Consider the following 12540-nt stretch of genomic DNA (forward strand, 5'->3'; position numbering starts at 1 on the left):
TGTGACCAGGAAATGCCAGACTGAGGTTATCTCCGATTTACACCTTCTTTTTCCTTTGGCAGGCTTCACTTGTTAGCCTCTCAATTATTCTGACTCTAACTATCAGGATATTTCACCTTCCTCCGGTGAGTCTATGCAGTCCAACATGCCAGCCTTCAAAACTGCTCCCGGGTAATATAAACTTGTTGTACCTTATGCTTTATTTTACTCATATTTGTTATATTTAACTTGTCTACCTTTTCCACAGTGTGCAAGTAAAGCCCAGCAAAAGGGCAAAAAAGAATAAGCCGCCCCAAGAGCCGGTTGTGACTGAACCAGAGTTGGGCACGGCTACTCCTGATGCCTCTGCTCACGAGCCGCCGCCTCAACCGTCTCATGATGTTCCTATATCTTCCTCTGACCCGCCTACTGAACAAACCCTCAACGATTCTGGTAACCCGGAGGCTCCTAGCCCCGCCAAGGCAAATGATCAGGAAGTTGAAATTCTCAAGACTCAGTTTGTTGAGCCGGCACAGCCGTCTGCACTTGCCAAGTGTTCTAAAAAGGAATTGGTGGAACGCCGGAAGGCCAAGCTGGATGTCGCTGACTATACTCATTTGAGTATTGGAGAGATTGTCTCCGGCTATATCAATCAAGTACAAAGCAGCCGTGACCTGAAAATTAACATGGTGAAGCAGATACAGCAAAAATCTAAGGTATAACTTATACTAGCTTACTTTCAATCATACTTACTGTACCAGCCCCCAAGTCTATTGCTTATGAATAAATATGCTGTAGACTTAGAAAAATTGTTAGATCTACTTATCCGGCTTAAAGAAAAAATAATTGAACCGGGTGTAACACAATACCTTTAACTTGCGATATACATTAGCCCCCAAGTGCCAAAAATCTTTGCTTGCAAGGTATTTGGGACTTAATATTCAAGACCGGCTTAATAATTTAGAAAGCTTCGGTATACATTAGCCCCCAAGTGTCAAGTATCTTTGCTTGCAAAGTGCTTGGGACTTAATAATACTTACCGTAACTTTTACTACTATCTGGTGCAATGCAGGCCACCATAAGTAAATTTGAATTGGAGATTGCTGATTTGAAGAGTCGCCTGGCAACCCAGGAAAGTGAAATTGAAAAGGCCAACTCCAAATTTGAATTCAGCGTCTCTGAACAAGAGAAGTTGAAGCAAAATTTTCAATCAGAGAAGAAAACTTGGGCTGATGAAAAGGCCGCACTGGTGACCCGGGCCGAGACAGCAGAGGCATCGCTTGCGGAAGCAACGGCTGAACTGTCTGACTTAAAGCGCCAGATATCTCGCATGGTTTCAGCAATCTTCGGTGAGTGACTTATCCAAACCTTAAACACTGCAAAACTCCTTGAATGACCATTTCAGTTGTCTCCTCTGGCTCACCTTATGTTTAATAACGCAGGCCCCAGGAACACAAATCTTAAGCAGAACATGGTGATCAAGCTGAAGGCAGTTTATACTCTGGTGGAACAACTCTACACCGGGTCACAACGTGCTCTGGCCGTTGTGGCTTTATCAAACGATGTTCCTTATCTCCTGCAAGATGTGCTGAAGCGGCTTGCTGTGCTACCTCAGCAAATCCAAGAGTTAAGACGAGTATCTGCAAGAGCCGGAGCTATAGCCGCATTGAGCCGGGCCAAGGCGTGGCTTCCAGAACTAGACCCCGCTGACATTGCTCTTGGGTATCCAAGTTTAAAGGAAGATGGCACCGTATTTAATGATAAGGATTTCACCGCCTGTGTGAAGGATATACGTCCGGTGGCTACTCTTATTGGGAACGATACTGACCTCACCAAGTGGCAGCCGGGTTACGACAAGGAGAACCGGAGAATCCCCATGCCACATTACGACGATGTCAGCTTGATCCCTCCAACCCGTAAGCACACCTTTGCTCCTGAAGTCGACCCAACCGGTTTAATAGATGATGAAGCTGAGTTTGAAGCCTTGAGTGGCATTGACTGGGCCTCATCATCCTTCCAGGACAAAGCAGTCGGCGGAGAGATGGAGAAGGATAACCCGGGGGCTTCAAGTCAACCCCAAGAGTAGCTTGTCAGGCACCACCTGCTTATGTCATCGTAGAAAACAATGCATCATTCAGAATCGGGGAGTCTTGTAACAAAGTAAAAGATACCTTGAGTTTTGCTATGCCTTTGCGCATGCTTATGGCCCTTAATACTTGCATAAGCCGCCGCCATTATTCTCTTTGTAGTTTGTATGAATCTGTTATGTCCTTTGCAAAAATACCTTGCATTGCCCTGTAGTGCTCACAGCTGTTTTTTCCGGCTTATATAAACCAACCCCTGAGGGTAAACTTAACTCCTGAAAACTGGCACATATAAGTTCACCTGGTTCTTAACAACCTGATGTAACTAACATTAATTCTGGAAGACTGTAATGTATTCCATTGTATTTTCAAGAGGGTCACAAGATACCTAATGTTGGCACTTGTAAAATATGATGAACAAAATTCAAGGGTTTCTGATTCGAATACGATCAGTGACCCATTCCAAAGGGGTTGAGCTAAGATTCGGATACGATCTGTTAGCCCCCAGTGGCTGTGGCGATGCCAATCAAGTGGGTATCAACAGCTATGTTCTCTTTGGTTCGAATACGACCTATGTTTGAACAGGAAGCCCCCAAGTGACCATAAGAGTTGTTTAATGACGCTGATTCGAATACGATCCACGTCAGACCCAAAAGGAGTTAAGCTATGATTCAGATATGATCAAGAAACCCCCAAGTGGGTTTGGCAGTATGCCGATGAAACGGGTATCGACAGCTATGTTCTCTTTGGTTCGAATACGACCTATGTTTGAACAGGAAGCCCCCAAGTGATCAACGGCTAGATTCAGATATGATCATAAGCCGGACCAAAGGAAAGCCGGATTCAGATATGATCCGCTTCTCCTTGGTTATCTCCACCACCTATCAAGGAAAAACACATAAACCTTTTTTGGGAGTGGAAAAAAGGACAGAGGTCCTGCTTTATTGCTTTATATAATATACATAGTATAAGTATATACACATTAGAGCTGACGGCTCAAGTATAATAAGGCCGAAGATGGGCGATATTCCACGGCCGACGGGTCTCCTCCTCCGACTTACGTGAGTCTTTATGCTCTCGAACGTCGATAAGGTAGTATGATCCATTGTTCAGATTCTTGCTGACCACAAAGGGTCCTTCCCAAGGAGGGGATAGCTTGTGTATGTTAGATTGATCCTGGATGAGTCGGAGCACTAAGTCGCCTTCCTGAAAGGTTCTGGATTTAACCCGGCGGCTGTGGTAGCGACGCAGGTCTTGTTGGTAAATCGCCGAGCGGGCTATTGCCAAGTCTCGCTCTTCATCCAACAGGTCAAGTGCATCTTGCCGAGCTTTTTCATTGTCTTTCTCAACATAAGACGCCACACGGGGTGAATCGTGACGGATGTCACTTGGCAGGACCGCCTCTACTCTATACACCATAAAGAAAGGCGTGTAACCTGTAGATCTGTTAGGGGTAGTATTGATGCTCCAGAGTACAGAAGATAACTCCTCCACCCAACAACCCGGCGTCCGCTGTAAAGGGACCAAGAGCCGGGGCTTGATACCCTTCAAGATTTCTTGATTGGCTCGTTCTGCTTGGCCATTTGATTGAGGGTGAGCTACAGCTGAAACGTCAAGCCGGATATGCTCTCGTTGACAGAACTCTTCCATAGCTCCTTTGGAAAGGTTAGTACCATTATCAGTTATGATGCTGTGTGGAAAACCAAAGCGAAAAATCACCTTTTTCATAAACTGGACTGCTGTGGCTGCATCACACTTACTGACTGGCTCCGCCTCCACCCACTTTGTGAACTTGTCAACTGCCACCAAGAGGTGAGTCTTTTTATCCTTAGATCTCTTGAAAGGCCCGACCATATCAAGCCCCCAGACTGCAAACGGCTAGGTAATTGGAATCATCCTTAACTCTTGAGCCGGCACATGGGCTCGTCGTGAGAATTTCTGACATCCGTCACATTTACTAAATAGGTCTTCCACATCAGCATGAGCCGTCAGCCAATAGAACCCATGACGGAAGGCTTTGGCCACAAGAGATTTTGAGCCGGCGTGATGACCACAATCACCTTCATGAATTTCATGAAGGATCTCCTGACCCTCTGCAGGTGACATGCAACGTTGAATCACTCCAGTGACGCTGTAATGATGTAACTCGCCATTGACAATTGTCATGGACTTGGACCGCCGGACGATTTGTCTTGCCAAGGTCTCGTCCTCTGGCAACTCTCCCCGGGTCATGTAAGCCAAATAAGGCACTGTCCAATCCGGGGTAACGTGGAGAGCCGCCACCAGCTGTGCCTCCGGGTCTGGTATTGCCAGATCTTCTTCTGTAGGTAACTTAACAGAAGGATTATGCAAAACATCAAGAAAGGTGTTAGGCGGCACCGGCTTACACTGAGACCCCAGCCGGCTTAAGGCATCCGCCGCCTCATTCTTCCTTCGATCAATGTGTTCCACTACGTAACCCTTGAAATATCCAGCCACAGCATCGACTTCACGACGGTAAGCCGCCATGAGGGGATCTTTAGAGTCCCACTTGCCTGACACCTGTTGAGCCACAAGGTCTGAGTCTCCTAAGCATCTTACCCAGCTCAAGTTCATCTCTTTGGCCATCCGGAGACCATGGAGCAGGGCCTCATACTCAGCTGCATTGTTAGTGCAAGGAAACGTAAGCCGGAGCACATAACAAAATTTGTCACCCCGAGGGGAAGTTAATACAACTCCGGCCCCCGAGCCTTCCAACTGTCTGGACCCATCAAAGTCAATAATCCAATAAGTGTTATCAGGCTTCTCCTCAAGTGCCTGTAGCTCTGTCCAGTCGTTGATGAAATCCACCAAAGCTTGGGACTTAATGGCAGTGCGCGGCGCGTACTTCAGACCATGAGGCCCGAGCTCGATGGCCCATTTGGCCACTCATCCTGTAGCCTCTCTGTTCTGAATAATGTCTCCCAAGGGGGCAGAACTTACCACAGTGATAGGGTGACCTTGGAAGTATTGCTTCAGCTTCCGGCTTGCCATGAACACCCCGTAAACAAGTTTCTGCCAATGAGGATATCTTTGCTTTGACTCGATGAGTACCTCACTGACATAATAAACCGGCCGTTGAACCGGGTGTTCCTTACCAGCCTCCTCGCGCTCTACCACAATCGCCACACTGACGGCTCGTGAATTAGCAGCCACATATAACAGCAAAGGCTCTTTGTCAGTGGGAGCCGCAAGAACCGGCGGTTCAGATAACTGCCTCTTCAAATCCTCAAAAGCAGCATTAGCGGCATCACTCCAGACAAAGGTGTCTGCCTTCTTCATTAATTGGTACAGCGGTAGGTCCTTCTCACCTAACCGGCTTATGAACCGGCTCAAAGCGGCAACACGACCCGCCAATCGCTGAACATCATTAATACATGCCGGTTTAGCCAAAGAAGTGATTGCCTTAATCTTCTCCGGATTAGCCTCGATGCCCCTGTTTGAGACCAAGAATCCCAAAAGCTTGCCTGCAGGCACACCAAATACACACTTCTCCGGGTTAAGCATCATTTTGTAAACCCGGAGATTGTCAAAGGTTTCTCTGAGATCAGATATCAAGGTTTCCGCCTCTCTGGATTTCACTACTATGTCATCCACATAAGCATGAACATTGCGCCCAATCTGATCGTGAAGACAATTCTGTACACATCGTTGATAAGTCGCCTAGGCACTCTTGAGCCCAAACAGCATAGACACATAGCAGAAGGCTCCGAACGGGGTGATGAAGGCCGTTTTCTCCTGGTCCTTAACTGCCATCTTGATCTGATGATAGCCAGAATAAGCATCCAAAAAACTCAAACGCGCACAACCTGTCGTAGCATCAATGATTTGATCAATACGGGGGAGAGCAAAAGGATCAGCCGGACAAGCCCTATTTAGGTCCGTGTAATCCACACACATTCGCCAGGTGCCATTTTTCTGAGTACGAGCATCGGGTTAGCCAACCATTCTGGGTGAAAAACTTCAACAATAAACCCAGCCGCCAAGAGCCGGGCGACCTCTTCTCCTATAGCTTTTCGTCGCTCTTCATTGAATCGCCGCAGAAATTGCCTGACCGGCTTATACTTCGGATCAATATTAAGAGTGTGCTCAGCGAGTTCTCTCGGTACACCCGGCATGTTAGAAGGTTTCCATGCAAAGATGTCCCGGTTCTCACGGATGAACTCGATGAGCGCGCTTTCCTATTTAGGATCCAAGTTGGCACTGATGCTGAATTGCTTAGATGAATCGCCTGGAGTGAAATCAACAAGCTTAGTCTCTGCAGCCGATTTAAACTTCATGGTCGGGTCATGCTCCGTAGTCGGCTTCTTGAGAGAAGTCATATCTGCCGGCTCAACGTTATCTTGATAAAATTTGAGCTCCTCCGCTGCACAAACAGACTCGGCATAAGCCGCATCGCACTCTTCACACTCCAGGGCCACCTTTCGGCTTCCATGCACAGTGATGGTACCCTTGTAACCCGGCATCTTGAGCTATAGATACACATAACACGGCCGTGCCATGAATTTGGCATAGGCTGGCCGCCCGAACAAAGCGTGATATGGACTCTTGATTTTGACCACCTCAAAAGTTAACGTTTCCGCCCTAGAATCATGCTCGTCTCCGAAGGCCACCTCTAGCTCAATCTTCCCCACAGGATACGCCGACTTACCGGGCACCACTCCATAGAAGACGGTGTTGGAAGTCTTTAAATTCTTGTCAGTTAAGCCCATGCGCCGAAAGGTCTCGTAATAGAGGATGTTGATGCTGCTACCTCCATCCATGAGCACTTTAGTAAACTTATAACCACCAACTTGCGGTGCCACCACTAGGGCCAGTTGACCCGGATTATCAACCCGGGGAGGGTGATCCTCCCTACTCCAGACAATAGGCTGTTCCGACCACCTCAAGTAACGAGGGACTGCCGGTTCAACAGAATTCACAGCCCTCTTATGAACTTTCTGATCACGTTTACACAAACTTGTGGTGAACACGTGATACTGCCCACTGCTTAACTGTTTCGGATGGCTCTGATAACCCGACTGCTGCTGCTGCTGACCTCCTTGATCAGACTGCTATTGATTATAACCACCCTGGCTTCCCTGAAAACCGGATCCTGAACCACCGCCCGGGCCATGAAAGCCGCCGGCTCCTGAACTGTCGCCTGGGCCTTGATTGCCATCAAATGTGTTAGAATTCTTGAAAGCTTTCATGATTGCACAATCCTTCCATAAATGAGTCGCTGGTCGTTCTCGGGTACCGTGTTTCGGGCAGGATTCATTGAGTAGTTGCTCGAGAGACGGACCTGACCCACCAAACCGGGGTGGCTTTCCCTTGCGCTTCTGATTGTTACCCTGTGCATTGGCCACAAATTCCGGGTTACTGTCCGCCTTACGCTTATTACCTCCTTGACTCGCCGGGTTATGCTGCTGACCCTTTCCATTGCCGTTCTTCTTTCCCTTCCCTGTCTTTTCCTCATCAGACGCGGGATCCTTGGTACTATCAGAATCGGCATACTTGACTAAAGCCGCCATCAGCGTCCCCATATCGTTGCAATCACGCTTAAGGCGCCCCGGCTTCTGTCTCAGAGGTTCAAAGCGGCAATTCTTCTCCAGCATGAGAACTGCTGAGCCGGCATCCATCTTGTCAGACGAATGTATTATATCCTTGACCCGGCGCACCCAATGAGTCGTAGATTCACCTTCTTCCTGCTTACAATTTGTCATATCCACAATTGACATAGACTGCTTGCAAGTATCTTTGAAGTTCTGGATGAAACAGGCTTTTAGCTCCGCCCATGAACTAATGGAGTTGGGTGGCAAACCCTTTAACCAAGAACGGGCTGTTCCGTCCAGCATCATGGTGAAATATTTAGCCATCGCCTCATCACTAACCTCTAGCAGCTCCATAGCCATCTCATAACTTTCAATCCATGCCCCAGGCTGTAAATCGGCAGTATAATTCGGCACCTTCCGAGGCCCCTTGAAATCCTTGGGCAGACGTACATTACGTAAAGCCGGTACCAGACAAGGAACTCCTCCGGTTCTAGTAGCAACCCCCGCTTCAACGGAAGTCGTCGGGTAAGCCGGTGAGTTCTGTTGGGCTGCTAGCTGAGCCGCTAGCTGAGCCGCCCGCTCGTCCTCCTGACGTATCCGATCCTGAACCGGGTTATGCCCGCCGGGCTGGTTCCGGCGCTGAGCGTTACTTGACAAGGCCTCTGATTCCATGTTCCTACTATAACTCGGGCTCCGATTTTGACGAGGCGGAGCTAACCAGGGCGGAGGAGTCGAGTGAATCCTATCCCGGCTGTAGGAGTAGGTCTCTTGCTGAGCCAGGGCTGTTTGGACAAGTTCTCTGATCTTCCGGGTTTCCACCGCTGTCGGATCATTCCCATCTACCGGGAGAGCCGCCAAGCGTGCTGATGCTGCAATTAAGTTCTCCATGGGGTTGGAGAAGTGACCCTGCAGTATTGGCACGTAATTGGGCGGTGCCATATTGTCGTGAGGCGGTGCCATCCCCTGAGGCCAGACTGGACCTCCCGCTCCGGATGTAATAAGCTGATTCGCACCTGGCGGGTTACTTGGGCCGGCCCCAGGTGTAGCAAAGAGATTCCGAGGATCATAATTCTGAGGTAAACGGGACTGAGTTTTCTGATGTCTCCTCCTCATTACCTCATTAGATGCGTTCAGGCTCAACGTGAGCTGCAAGGCCTCTGCCCGAAGTTGCTGCGCCCGTACGTCCAAAGCCGCCCGCTCTACTACTAATCTAGCGTCCTCAGCTGCTAAGGTTTCTTTGACCCGGGCGATCTCGTCGCGAACTTTGCCACCTCCGCCTCATGCTCAGATTGGTTTGGAGGGATGACTGTAACAGTTAACAAAGTCGTAAGCTTATCCATGAGATCCATCAGCACCTGAGCCGTTGAGCGCACAGGGCCTCTTGCCCCGGCTGCTCCTAACCTGGACATTATCGCCGCTGAAGCCGTAGAATTTTGGCCGGGTTGAGTACCAGCCATGAAGACTCCTGCCCGGTTTGGCGACTCTGAGAGGTCCGGAATAGTGCTGCCATCGGAACAGCCCCCAAGCACGCCATCTTGAACTTGATACAACAAATCTGTTGAGCCGGCGGATGAATTATCGTCAGAGAGGACGGCCGGCTCACCATCACCTTCCGATCCTTCAGGAAGTTCACCTCCATGGATGCAACCCAAAAAGGCACGCTTCACGACGGGTTGAGCTCGGGCGGGTTTCGCACGCTGAGCCGTCTCGACGAGGTCGGTGCAGCTGTCCGGCTCAGGGCCCGGCTCACCAATCCGGCCGATGAAGACGTGAATTCCGCCAAAGGGGACCTGGTAGCCATACTCAATTGAACCGACGTCAGGGCCCCAGCCTTTGTCGTCGATGTAGATCTTGCCGCGACGACTCTTGGTCATCCGGCCAACTGCGTATCCCTCGAGCCCTTCGAAGCTGCCCTTCAAGAACTCGAATCCACCGTGCACTGGCCCCACGGTGGGCGCCAACTGTCGTGGAATTGTCACGACAGATGTCCTCTTGCAAGGACTTAGTCGTGGAGCCATCGCAACTAGGAAGCTTAAAGGGGTTAATCGGGACAAAGGACACAAGAGGTTTATACTAGTTCAGCCCCTTACGGTGAAGGAAGGCCTACGTCTAGTTGGGTTGGTATTGCTTGAGATTTCGGTGACCAGGGAGCGAGATACGCTATGCCTGGCTCTCGATCAGTTGTTTTCTTTCCCTTAAGCCGCCGACGGGTCGTCCCCTTATATACATGGGCTGACGCCCTGTGGCCTACAGAGTCCCGGCCGGCTCATAGACAGTCTCCGGCTCGGTGACTAGTTAATTCTACCTTATGATACAAGTCATGCCATCATGGCGGTTTACCACTATGGGCCTTAAGTCGCCTGTGGGCTTTAGACCCTTTATTGAACCGCCATCTTCATGCTTGATCTTGGGCTTCTTCTGATGAGTCCCTCTTTGCGTAACCCGGCCCCTCCTGGGCGGCTTACACAAATAGTTATATCCCCAACACTACGGGTATCTCCGAAAGTGTCTGTTGAGTTGGCAAGAATCGAGACTGGGATTTGTCACTCCGTGTGAAGGAGAGGTATCTCTGGGCCCACTCGGTAGGACATCATCATAATGTGCACAATATGACCAAGGAGTTGATCACGGGATGATGTGTTACGGAACGAGTAAAGAGACTTGCCGGTAACGAGATTGAACAAGGTATCGGATACCGACGATCGAATCTCGGGCAAGTACAATACCGCTGGACAAAGGGAATTGTATACGGGATTGATTGAATCCTCGACATCGTGGTTCATCCGATGAGATCATCGTGGAACATGTGGGAGCCAACACGGGTATCCAGATCCCGCTGTTGGTTATTGGCCAGAGAGTTGTCTCGGTCATGTCTGCATGGTTCCCGAACCCGTAGGGTCTACACACCTAAGGTTCGGTGGCGCTAGAGTTGTTATGGGAAATAGTATGTGGTTACCGAAGGTTGTTCGGAGTCCCGGATGAGATCCCAGACATGACAAGGAGCTCGGGAATGGTCCGGAGGTGAATATCGGTATATTGGACGAAGGGTATTGGAGTCCGGAATTGTTCCAGGGGTACCAGGTGATGACCAGCGTGTCCGAAAGGGGTTTCGGAGGCCCCGGCAAGCGTTGGGGGGCCTTATGGGCCAAGGGGAGAGGGCACATCAGCCCACTAAGGGGCTGAGCGCCCCTCCCACCCCATCTCACATAACCAGGAGAGGTGGGGGCGCCACCCCTAGGGCAGCCACCCCTCCCGGCTTGGGGGCAAGTTTCCTAGGGGGCGGGGGTGCCCAAACCCATCTAGGGTTTCCCCTGTGGCCGCCGCCCCTCCCCTAGGGAACCCTAGGGTGCCTCCCCCTCCTCCCTTCCCCCTATATATAGTGAGGGAGAGATAGGGCAGCCGCACCCTTCCCCTGGCGCAGCCCTCTTCCTCCTCCAACACCTCATCCTCCTCCGTAGTGCTTGGCGAAGCCCTGCCGGAGAACCACGAGCTCCATCACCACCACGCCGTCGTGCTATCGGAGTTTTCCCTCAAATTCTCCTCTCACCTTGCTGGATCAAGAAGGAGGAGACGTCTCCCAACCGTACATGTCTTGAACGCGGAGGTGCCGTCCGTTCGGCGCTAGGATCATCGGTGATTTGGATCACGACGAGTACGACTCCATCAACCCCGTTCACTTGAACGCTTCCGCTTAGCGATCTACAAGGGTATGTTGATGCACTCTCCTTCCCCTCGTTGCTAGATTACTCCATAGATTGATCTTGGTGATGCGTAGAAAATTTTGAATTTCTGCTACGATCCCCAACATTTTTTTGTAGTTTGCAAAAACACCCAATTAATGCTCGTGTTTTCCTTTAAAAAATATGTTTACAAATGCATTAATTGCAATGCATGCATGCATAAAGTGCATGCATTGGTCAGTTTTCTCTTAATACTTGCATGCAATGATGTAATGCACCTTGAAGTCTGAACATGTGATCGGGAACAACCAAATTGAGCCTTATAAAATGAAAAAACTAAAATTTTGAGATAAGCCCTATAAACCGGAAAGGAGGGAGTAGCTAAGTTACTACAACCACCTCTCTCCTCATTAACTCATTGCCACATAAGCAAATTTGCTGAGTTGGACTCGATGTTACTACTGAAGTTACTCTCACTGTGTCTAGTCTATGCAAGCTAGGCAGCAGGACGTTCACGTAGCTCCACCATTCGAACATGTACGGCGACGGCGGCGGCCAACTAATAACGAACGCATGACATCAATGCATACAACTTCTAATTATCTGGCACCGACTGCTCCGATTAGTTTTCTCCTCCATCTGAAGCTCTTTTTCTATTTATCTTAATTAGAAGATGATAAATCATGATGAGATGCTCTTTTAGTTCACAGAAAATGCCTCTAATTTTAATTTTTTAATGTGAGATTTTCATCAGTTATGCAATAGTGTTTCAGGGTCTGGCTACACAATTAGCTGCATAGGATCATCTTATGTGCATGTATCTGTTGTGCCATCGTAAGCATTTGTTTATCCAAAAATCCAAAAGTACCAATGAGCATTTTCTATAAAGAATTTTTACATCGCTCTTTGCTCTATGTGTATGTGTGTATATAAAAGAAGCAGCTACGAATTTTTGGATTGTGTTATTGTGCAGAAATTTTGAGCTATTATGCATAATTTATTTCTCTACAGAATGTGGTATTGAGGATTGTGCTTCTTTTACTTAAATGTTGTAGGTAAAACAAGTACTCTCTCTGTAAACTAATATAAGAGTGTTTAGATAACTAAGTAGTTATCTGTGTTGGGGAATGTAGCAGAATTTTAAAATTTTCTACGCATCACCAAGATCTATCTATGGAGTCATCTAGCAACGAGGGAGAGAGGAGTGCATCTACATACCCTTGTAGATCACGAGCGGAAGCGTTC

This window comes from Triticum urartu, chromosome 5, assembly GCF_003073215.2.
Source record: "Triticum urartu cultivar G1812 chromosome 5, Tu2.1, whole genome shotgun sequence".
Lineage (NCBI taxonomy): Eukaryota > Viridiplantae > Streptophyta > Magnoliopsida > Poales > Poaceae > Triticum > Triticum urartu.